Below are 10,705 nucleotides of genomic sequence, written 5' to 3' on the forward strand. Positions count from 1 at the left end.
TTTTTTTAAAGAAATCCAAAAGTTGTTAGAAAAGTGGTGGACTGTGGAACTGGACAAACACCCCTCTTCATGCGCCTGCTCATGCATTTAATCCCCCAAAGTTGCACAAATTGATGATCCTAAGGTGAAAGCAGGATTCTGCACAGTTATATTTGAGATATACAGTCTTGATATAGCAATTGTAATCCAATAACATTTTTTAGTTTTACAAAACTAAGCAGCCCCACTAACACAATTTGTGCAAATGAGGGTTGGAGAAGCATGTCACAAGGAGGAACACATTGGATGGCGGTGGATGCATGGATGGAGTTCTAGAGATCCAACAACTTGCGATGCATGTGTTGTCTCAGGGTGCTAGTTCCTCACTTACTGTGAGGAATTGGTCCACTTGTAGTTTTATCTAGTCTATGAATGTTAAAATTGGCAACTAGGGCAAATTCCACCTTAGGACAGCCAACTCATATGATGGAGATGATTATTGCATTGGATTCCTCTTTTCGAGAGGTCCAATTTTGATATAAAGATCAACTCATTTAGACAAGCAGAAATGGAATTTTGAATTTCTTTCTCATGCACAAATTGTCAAGGTCGCCTTAGTCAAATGTAGGCTCATGAAGCCCAATAGATGTGTCTCCTCACCCTCAACGAAGTGTATAAATAGGAGTGACCTCTCTCTCATTTGGACATCACTCATCTCATCACATATCTCTCTCTCTCCTCTCTTGATTGGTTCGTACAGCTTGGAGGCAACTTCTCTCTACTTCGCACGTGTGGCAGGAGGCCGAATTTCTGGGATTGTTTGCTGGCCGAATTTCAGGAAAACATACCAGTGTTGACCATGGCTCTTTTGACCAGCGTTGACTTCATTTTTGAGGGCAAAATTTTGATTTTTGGAGGCCACATTGATTGGCACAGTTTTCAAGGTGATTGGGACAGTTTGACTAGTTTGACTTCAGCGTTGACTTCAGCCTTTGACTGCAAAAATTACAGCAGTGTTTGACTGGGTTGACCAAACTGTTTTTGGGCTGACTTTGACCCTCTTGGAAGGCCGAATTCTTCTGCTGTTGACTGAGCTGCTTGGAGGACATTTTGGAGCTGCTTTGACCACTGTTGACTTTCTGGTTAGGGCTGCAATTGACTTCTGTTGACCACTGATTTGACAGGACTGTTTTGGGCATGTTAATTTGATATTTGTACTCTCTCTCTCTTGCTGAACTATTGAAGAATAATAAGAAGATTTGATCAAAGGGTTCCCCACATTGGGGTTTGTCCCTGGCATCCGCCATATCTTGTGTCCTCTTGTCTTTGCTTGTCTTCTGGACATGTTCTTATGTTCTATCTGCATTTACTATCAATGTGTTTAAGTTAATGTGATTGTCACTGAATATAATTGGAAATTGTCATTGAACTGATAAAGAACATTGAAGTAAATTGTGCTAAAGCATAGAACATACCATTGTTATCTAAAATTAACAATGAAGAGGAACAATCTTTTCTCCAAGAGAGCAGAAAAACTTATTTTTTGTGCATAACAATCTTTGTCTCGAGATGAGGAAGGATCCAGAGTATTTACAGTGATCTACAGCACAATGTGACGCAGAATCCGAGGATGTTTCACAAGTGGAACCTGGGGATTTTCACAAATCGATAAGGAGGAGGGCACTTCAAATCCAGGACTAGCTTGGTTGGTGTGTCACTATATAGCGTTAGATTGGACGATAGTGATGACAATGAGGCAGAAGAACCCTATATGGCTCAAGAATTTTTGGAAAACCTTGAAGGAGAAGACTGTAACTTATAAAATTATGATTTACATTGTATATGTCTCAAATTTTAGGTTATCTAGTATGAGTAGTGAGAAAATACTTTTGGCATTCTGCCATTTTGGACTATACTCTTAGTCATTCTTATGGCCAACTAAAACATCATTATTTTTCCTTTATGGAACCATGCCATTGATATATGTTTCATGTGCAATTTTTTAATATGATAATTAATTATGTTATAATTTTATCATTTGTGTATTCAACAATTTCATTGTTTTCGCATTTGGGCTTTGGAAATTTAATTCTTTACTTTTTCTATTTAATATCTTATTAGTGCCTCCCTCCTAGATTTGGTCCCTTCCCCCTTCTGTATTGTGTTGGAAACTCAGTGCTACGTAGAGCATTTTGGCAGCATTCTCCTGTTACAGAACATTGTAGGAAAACTATTTATGTACAATAGTTACACTTACTGCTTCAAATTGTCTCTACAGTAAAACAATATCCTACCAAATGCCTGCACCAGATGGTTGAACATTTAACAATAGATAGAATGCACCCTCTTTCTTTGATTGAAATAGGAATTATATTAAAAAGTTGTCAAGAACAAAATTTACAAGATCATACATGGAAGTGCAGGTCCACTTAGGGTGCACACTGCCCTATTGGAATCTACTGTCTAATCATCTAGACTTGAGAGACAACATGTTATTACATATGACTCTAACTGAAAACAGAGTAGCATATTTCTTAGGCTCTAGAGCTTTTACAACTCTAATTGATTACAAAGGGCAACAAGGCAAGAAGAAAAGCAAAGGAGTTTCAAGGGCCCGAAAAATTAGGACAATAATAGAAAACAAAAGGTTGGGAAATCACCAAGAAAAGAAACATAGACTCACATTTTTGAAGTGCCTGCTTTCCCATCAGTGCAAGAATCGCCCCTCCAACACATAATTGATTGGTAGTGTATTGACATTGCTATTCACAATACAGTTTTTCACGAGTTCTGTCTTTGTTTTTATTTTGATTGTAAACACGTACATAGGGTACACCATTGATTGGAGATGCTCAATATTTAATCTGGTATTTTCTATTTGGTTTTCTAGAAATGGATTTAGAACCAACGACTGTTCATGGAAATTCAAGAAGATAGCCTGGACTCTGCCAACTTTGCCCTCAAAAAATCAAATTTGTCTTACTGTCTACATATCCTTAAATGTTTTATCCAGTTGTCTTATCTTTTCTTAGTTCCCTTGCAATGCATTGACACGTGGCTCTGCAAGGCTTCTTTTTCCTTTAGGTATCAACTTTGCGTTCCATAACTTCCTTCCTGCTTCAGAAAGGGCATGATACGCAGATAGAAATAGCATGTAGGTGCTCTCTTGTAAGACTTGAGTCTTTGGTATTTCATTAGACCTCGCTTTACAATAGTGTAGTGTTCAATATGGAAAGTAAACGTGAAAACAGAAATTGAATGTTCAATGCTTTGCATGCAAGTAGAGCTATTTGCTTCACTAGCCTTTAAGATTGTCTACTGAAAGGTATTAATTCCATTCTATTTGCACTTTAAGGTTATGCCAGGTGTTCTTTCAATAAGTAGTGCCTTTTTTCCATTGAGGATTCCAAATTTGCAAGTTCATCTGCCTTGTTATTTCTCCACCTCTCGATGTGTTAACTTGAAAACCTTTGACTAAAATGAGGATCGTCATGGATTCTTTCACCAAAATCTGAATTTTCAATTTCTTTGGATCTCCTTTCCCGCTGAATATGTCTATCACCAACCAGGAGTCTCCAAAACTACATGTATCTTTAGAGTTTAATCCTTTTGATAACACCATTTACATGCCTATGATAAGGCCCCTGAAATCTGTATTGTTGTTGGTGGATGAACCTAGGCCAACATGGAAAAGGATTGGGAAGTATAACTTAAAAGCTTTAGATTGTCTAGCCAAACCATTACTTGGTGCTGTAGATATTCCATAGTCATCAGTCTTCTATACTTTAGGAATCAATGATTCATTGGTCCAAGCTTTATTTGTATTCCAAAGAATTGGGGGGGATTATTTCTGATTTTTCAAGATCCTTGTATGCTAATCTAGACCTACCACAGAACATAGCTAGGAACCAGTTCCACACAATTTTTATGAAAGTTTTCCCTTTGAAATTAAAGAGGTAATTTTTTTACCATCATGAAATCAATTGATCGCAGATACCAATCCTAAGCAAAGGGGTACCGCTACCTCCCAAGGCTTTCCATACTAGCTGCCACATTTTTCTCGAAAGCTGCAGTAGATGAAGAAATAGTCAATTGAGTAGTCCTCTGCTTCTAGGCATAGAACATATCTAGATGGGCTGATGAATCATGAAACCTTTCTTCTTTAAGTTTATCATTGTTAGGATCTTTCTCTGCTTTACAAGCTATAAAAGATACTGGCCATTTTAACTGTTGATGGCATCCAAGGGGAGTATTTTAGTACGCCTTAATTAAGATTGTCAATTTTTCCAGTAACTTACAAGTAACCTTCTTTTCATCGTCTAACTTCTTGCCTTGTTACTCTGATCCTAAATTTGGTAGTTTTCCTGTGAGTTCTCTTTTTGGTTCAGTAAATACTAAATGCATTTTTTTGAACTATAAGGATATCCGTATCCCCATCTCTGCATTACTGTGATTCCATTTCAATGTGGGGAGACATCAGTCTTGGCCAAAGCACACATTGTTCTAGGGCTGTATACCGGGCAGCATTTGGAGTCTGGACCTAGGCTTTTTCATGGCAACACCCATCCTAACCACTAGACCATAGTTGGACATAATTGGTAATCTTGTTTTGAGTTATTTATTCAGAGTTTCTTCTTTTAGAAGCTGTAACAGTGACATAGTCTCAATGAAGATTTGATGGCAATTCTGGTCAGGTGCTGAGAGGTTCCAAGTCTAACTGAAGATACAATTGCTACCCTCTTATTTCTGGGAAAATTTCTTATGGACAAAAAGGGATGCTTCCTCACATTTTTGGATGGCATCCCTAATAAACCCATCAGTATAAACTAATGTGCCTAATGCAGGGGGATTTCAAACTGGTCACCTACTGGCACATAACTAGCTAAATTCCCAACAACATTGGCAGCAACCAGTTGAGCTAACTACTTGGGCTACATAGGAGTGTTAACCATTTTTAGCTGTGTCGACTTTCTAAAGTCTTACTTTTGTCAAGTTCCTACATCTCAACCAATCTGGCACAGAACTAACCAAATGCTCAAAAACATTGGTGACAACCAATTGAGCAAACCACTTGGGATACATAGGAGTGTTAACCATGTTTAGTTGTGTCGAATAATGTCTGATGTTTGTGAAGTTCATACAACTAAACCAATATTTTATGTTATTTAAAATTTTGAATCTGGCCAGAGAGGGGGTGACCTATGATGGAATGGAACCACAAGATTGCTTTCTTTCCATCCATGTGAAGCATGAAATATGGTCCTTTATTAGGGGGTGACTATCTTTAATTTTTTTGTAAAAATTAGCCCCAGGGTGTCATCCACCGAAGATAGTATGATGCTTTTAGGCCATTTCCTTGGGCAATATTTTTCTAGGATGATATTTTGCCAAAGGGAGAATTTACTAGTTACCAGCCTCTGAATCAGCTTGGCCCCGAGAACTCTGTTCAGTCAGTTGTCTTTTTTAATGTCAAAGCCCCACACATATTACAGGTTTGCAGATTTTCTCCTAACCGACTACGGAGAATTATGTAGTGTCTCCATTACCACACCATTCCAAACGAAGTGCCTGATGATTTTCTCTAACTTGTCCAGAACCTTATTAGGTGCAAAATTTGAAAACCAATAGTAGATTGAAGAGGAAGGGAGGACCGACTTGGAAAGGAATCATATCATTATATATTAACAAGCAATTATACAGTGAATCAGGGTATTAGAGAACATAAAAGTTGATGGTAGAAAGTACACATCAAGGAAATGAGTTCATAATGTTAACAAATTGTTCTGGCAACAGGATGAAAACTTTACAGGAGTAGGGGACGATAAAAAAAAACGATGGCAAGACTTGGATGCAGACCTTCTGCAGCAAATTAGACTGCTACTTGTGATAATTAAATTGGCCTCCATATTCTATATCATGGCTTTGACATTATGTGTTTGTAACTTTATTTTAGATGTTCAAGGCATCGGGACCTAAATTAATTTGTTACTCCTTTTATATATTCTTGCTATGTACCTTTCCTTGGGCTTCTCTTCATTGATGCACATTGCTTCCTGTGAAAGTACTTTAATGGTCAATTATGTTTCTTTTGTTGTCATAAGATTACAACAATATTGTAATGTAGATTTGGGAAATTGGAAAAATCACAGCTTTAGAGGTACTCTTACCAGGTAGGAGAAACTAATTGTTTAGAAGATAAACAATTGTTCCGCAGTTATCTGCTTCAATATTGCCATAGTACTAAGATTGGTTGCAAAAATTCTTGCACTCTGCAGGTATGTTGCAGTTGGAAATGAGCCTTTCCTAAAGACATATAATGACACATCTGAATTTTACTCTTCCTGTGCTTCAAAATATTCAGCAAGCTCTCAACAAGGCAGGTTTAGGAGACCAGATCAAAGCGACTGTGCCCCTCAATGCAGATGTGTACAACTCCCCTGAAACCAACCCAGTGCCATCAGCTGGGGATTTCAGGCCAGAAGTTCGTGATCTCATGATACAGATTATTCAGTTTCTGAATGACAATGAAGCACCTTTTACTGTCAATATCTACCCATTTCTGAGTTTATATGATAACCAGTATTTCCCTTTCGACTTTGCCTTCTTTGATGGTACCAACCAACCAGTAATTGATGGGACAGCGCAATATTCCAATGTGTTTGATGCAAATCTTGATACTCTGATTTGGGCCCTGAAGAAAGCAGGCTTCCCTAATATGCCCATTATTGTGGGAGAAGTGGGTTGGCCCACTGATGGTGATAAAATGCGAATCTCATGTGTGCACAGAGGTTCAATCAGGGCCTTCTAAAACATGTGATGAGTGGCAAAGGAACTCCAATGCGGAGCGGAGCTATCGAAGTATATTTGTTTAGCCTTCTTGACGAAAATGCTAAGAGCATAGCACCAGGTAACTTTGAAAGACATTGGGGTATTTTCCAGTACGATGGACAACCCAAATATCCACTAGATCTTTCAGGTCTTGGTCAGCAGAATACGGCATTGATTGGTGCAAGCGGTGTGAAATACCTGCCTGAAAGGTGGTGTGTCCTCAATCCAGAAGCTACAGACCTCACTCTGTTGCCTGACAGCATCACTTATGCTTGTACATACTCTGACTGTACTTCTCTGGGCTATGGATCCTCCTGTAATAATCTGGGTCTTCAAGGCAACGCATCTTATGCTTTCAACATGTACTATCAGGTGAACAATCAGCAGAGTACGGGTTGCGTATTTTCTAATCTGGCTATGGTAACCACACGGAATCCATCCCAAGGTTTGTGTAAATTTCAAAGGATGATAGCAAATGGCCATGCAGACAGGTCTATCCAGTATTATACTCATTTAGCTATAGCCTCTGCGGGAGTTGTAGCAGTTGCTCTCTTGTACTTGTAGCTACTTGTGTAGTTTATCAATCATTCTTTATCTACAGATGCCTCGGTAATTCTGCTTTGACCATTTGATATATCTCCTCTAAGAGATCAATTCAATTTTGCAACCCAACTTATGGGACAAGATCTCTCTGTTGGATCCTTTGTACAAATCTAGCACTCATAATTTCAGGTGCCTGACTAGCTTGTCAGAATTGTTTCATAAAATTCAATTAGAAAAGTGAAACACACGGCTTCATGAACTATTTTCAATTATATCAATTGCAAGTTGCATCCGAGGATCTTGAAATGTGATTTGGTTCTCGATGTGATAGGAAAATGGCCTGCGGAAGCTACAATGGTGCATTGTTACATAAACATATAAAGTAAAGTAAAATACACAGGCTATCCAGAGTTTTGTGGGACTTGTGCCTTATCATGATTGGGTACGTTGGAATCATGGAAACAGGTTGAAATCATAAATGGCCCACTCATACATGATTTCAACTTTGCATTCATGATTTCAAACAAGTATGCATGGTGAACAATTGTTAAACTCTTTCATGTAAATTTTTAATAACATTTTAAGATATCAAATCAAAATAAACCACAATTTGATTGATGCAAAAATTTTTTTACAACATATGGAAATTATATCTCAATATAGATTTCTTCAGGGGGATGCCTTGTAGATTTCTTCCACAACTGACTCCAGGCTTTGGCAACAAACAATGGGTTAACCTGAACCACCCCGCATAGGCACTGTAAAAAACCAGAATCGAGGATAAAGCAGCGACCCCAAGGTGCGTGCATTGTACAGCCTGGCTGTATGTTTGCTCGGACAAGGGGCATTGTGTTGTGTGTATGAGGGGGCATGTCACCGTGACACGTGGAGTTTGGTTATACAACTTTCCAGCATTATGCCACGTGGTACCAGCTATTAGACGCTGTCACATCGGCAACCATAAGTCATTTTAATAATCCATGCGACATCATGGTATTAGGAACTCTGGTTATCCTCGTCCAAAAATCAGCTCTTCCTCTCTTAAAAGGCGTCGAATAACACACCTTTTTAGATATTCTGAAAATTGAAGTGTTTGCTGGCAACTTCAATTTCTAGTCATCATTATAATCTATTCTATTCGTCCAATCTCCGAAAAAAACCAGAGAGGAGAATGTACTTAAAAATACAAAAACAAGAGGAGAATGTACTTAAAAATACAAAAACAAAGAGTAGGATGTACTTAAAAAAAATCATCAAAATGTTTAGATGATTTCCATCCAAGCATCCCAGACCACCTTGATAACTTTGCAAATACGGTCACTAATGAGACCATCATCATTCTCACTTTATCATTTGATTGAGTTGATACGAGAGATGTCATGTTATGTAATATTATATTAAAAAATATGAGAGATGTTGTCAGTTAATGTAATGTTACATTACAAAAAAAAATATTAAAAAAATAACATTTACATTACAATTTTTTTTAAAGTATAAAAAAATATTAAAAAAAGTAACGTTTACATTACAAAAAAAATATTAAAAGAAAATATTAAAAAAAGTAACGTTACATTACAAAAAAATATTAAAAGAAATATACGTAACGTTACATTGCAAAAAAAATATTAAAAAAATTATGAGGGAGATGTTTTCATGTAACATAATGTATAACATTATGTTGTCACGTAACATATCGTTACATTAAAACAAAAATATGAGGGAGATGTTGTCGCGTAACATAACTTTACATTAAAACAACAAAAATATTAAAAATATATATATGTCGGCTAATATATATTGTATATGCTATATGTGTAAAGTTACTATATATGTGTCAGCTAATATATATTGTATATATATTAGATGTGTAGATATGTGTAATTTCACTATATATGTGTAACATTATGTGTCGGCTAATATATATTGTATACGCTGAAGATATGTGTAACATTACTTTAAAAAAAAAAAATTAATTAAAATAAAAAATTGCGGGCTAATATTAACAAACTCAATTTTGAAAACAATATGGACATATCATTTAGGTTTTCCTTTGTGTCATTTTGTAATAATAATAACCCAGTGAATTAATAATAATCATTTCGTGGCGTTTAGGTTTTCAGCAGTTGTGTAATTTCTATAATAATATATATCATTTAGGTTTTCCTCTGTGTCATTTTGTAATAATACTAACCCAGTAAATTAATAATAATCATTTCGTGGCGTTAGATTTTCAGCAGTTGTGTAATTTCTATAATAATAATATATCATTTAGGTTTTCCTCTGTGTCATTTTGTAATAATAATAACCCAGTAAATTAATAATAATCATTTCGTGGCGTTTAGGTTTTCAGCAGTTGTGTAATTTCTATAATAATAATAATCATTTCGTGGCTTTTAGGTTTTCAGCGGTTGTGTATTTTTGTAATAATAATAATTAGGTAAATTTATTTTTCCTTGCATTCAAAGTTTTCAGTCGTAGGAAGGTAAACTCAGTATTTTTCCTTGCATTCAAAGTTTTCAGTCGTAGGAAGGTAAACTCAGTATAATGGAAGGTGCTCAATAAAATTAGTAGGAGTAAGGGGAAATATTGAGTAGAATGTAATATTTAGGGTGGGGCCTCACCTGAAATATTAGGTAAAAATTTATAATATTACATTTTAATTAGTATTTCTCCCTACCCCTAATATTTATGATATGACAAGATTTTTAATATTTACAATATGACAAGATTTTTAATCATGAATATTTACCATGGATATTATTAACTTCTAAATAGGTGTTTTTACAATACCATGGGCCAATACCCACAAGAGAAAGATAGAGAATGAGAAGAGGGAAAAAATTTATAATACCATGGGCTACTACCATGGTTTATCAATACCATGGGCCCTCTAGACTTTTGATTATTATGTTATGGATCTAGCCTTTTAATTGTTAAAGAACCATGGGCCAATACCATGGCTTATCAATACTACATGCCCAAAAACAATAACTTATTTCAAATAAAAATATTTTACAAATATTTTATTTTAATTTAATTTTATAACATTTTAAAATTAAATCTAAGAGCAAAAAAGGTTATAATTACTTTTGAGGTATATCTAAACCCTCCATTCTGAGGACTACTAACAATATTTTCATAGAGATTAAATGGAGGTTTTAATAAATTAAAAAATGAAAATACTTTTATATATACATATGTGAAATTTATATAATATAAATAATATTATAAAGAACTAGGAGAGATGCATCTTAACCAAGGATCCAAGTGAAGTGAGAAAGAAAAGTGATTAACAATGATAGAGGAAAGATAATGGACAATTCTTTTAATCTTTTTATTATTTTATTTTCTTTAA

The 10,705-nt window shown here is 35.7% G+C and overlaps 1 pseudogene; it reads left to right on the plus strand.

The window, feature by feature from the left end:
- Positions 1-7,642, plus strand: part of LOC149153121 (glucan endo-1,3-beta-glucosidase 8 pseudogene) — an 11,802-nt pseudogene extending 4,160 nt beyond the window's left edge.
- Positions 7,643-10,705: the final 3,063 nt, after the last annotated feature.

The sequence above is a fragment of the Pinus tabuliformis genome, chromosome 9, assembly GCF_031772625.1.
Source record: "Pinus tabuliformis cultivar Carrire ecotype Pingquan chromosome 9, CPIR1, whole genome shotgun sequence".
NCBI lineage: Eukaryota > Viridiplantae > Streptophyta > Pinopsida > Pinales > Pinaceae > Pinus > Pinus tabuliformis.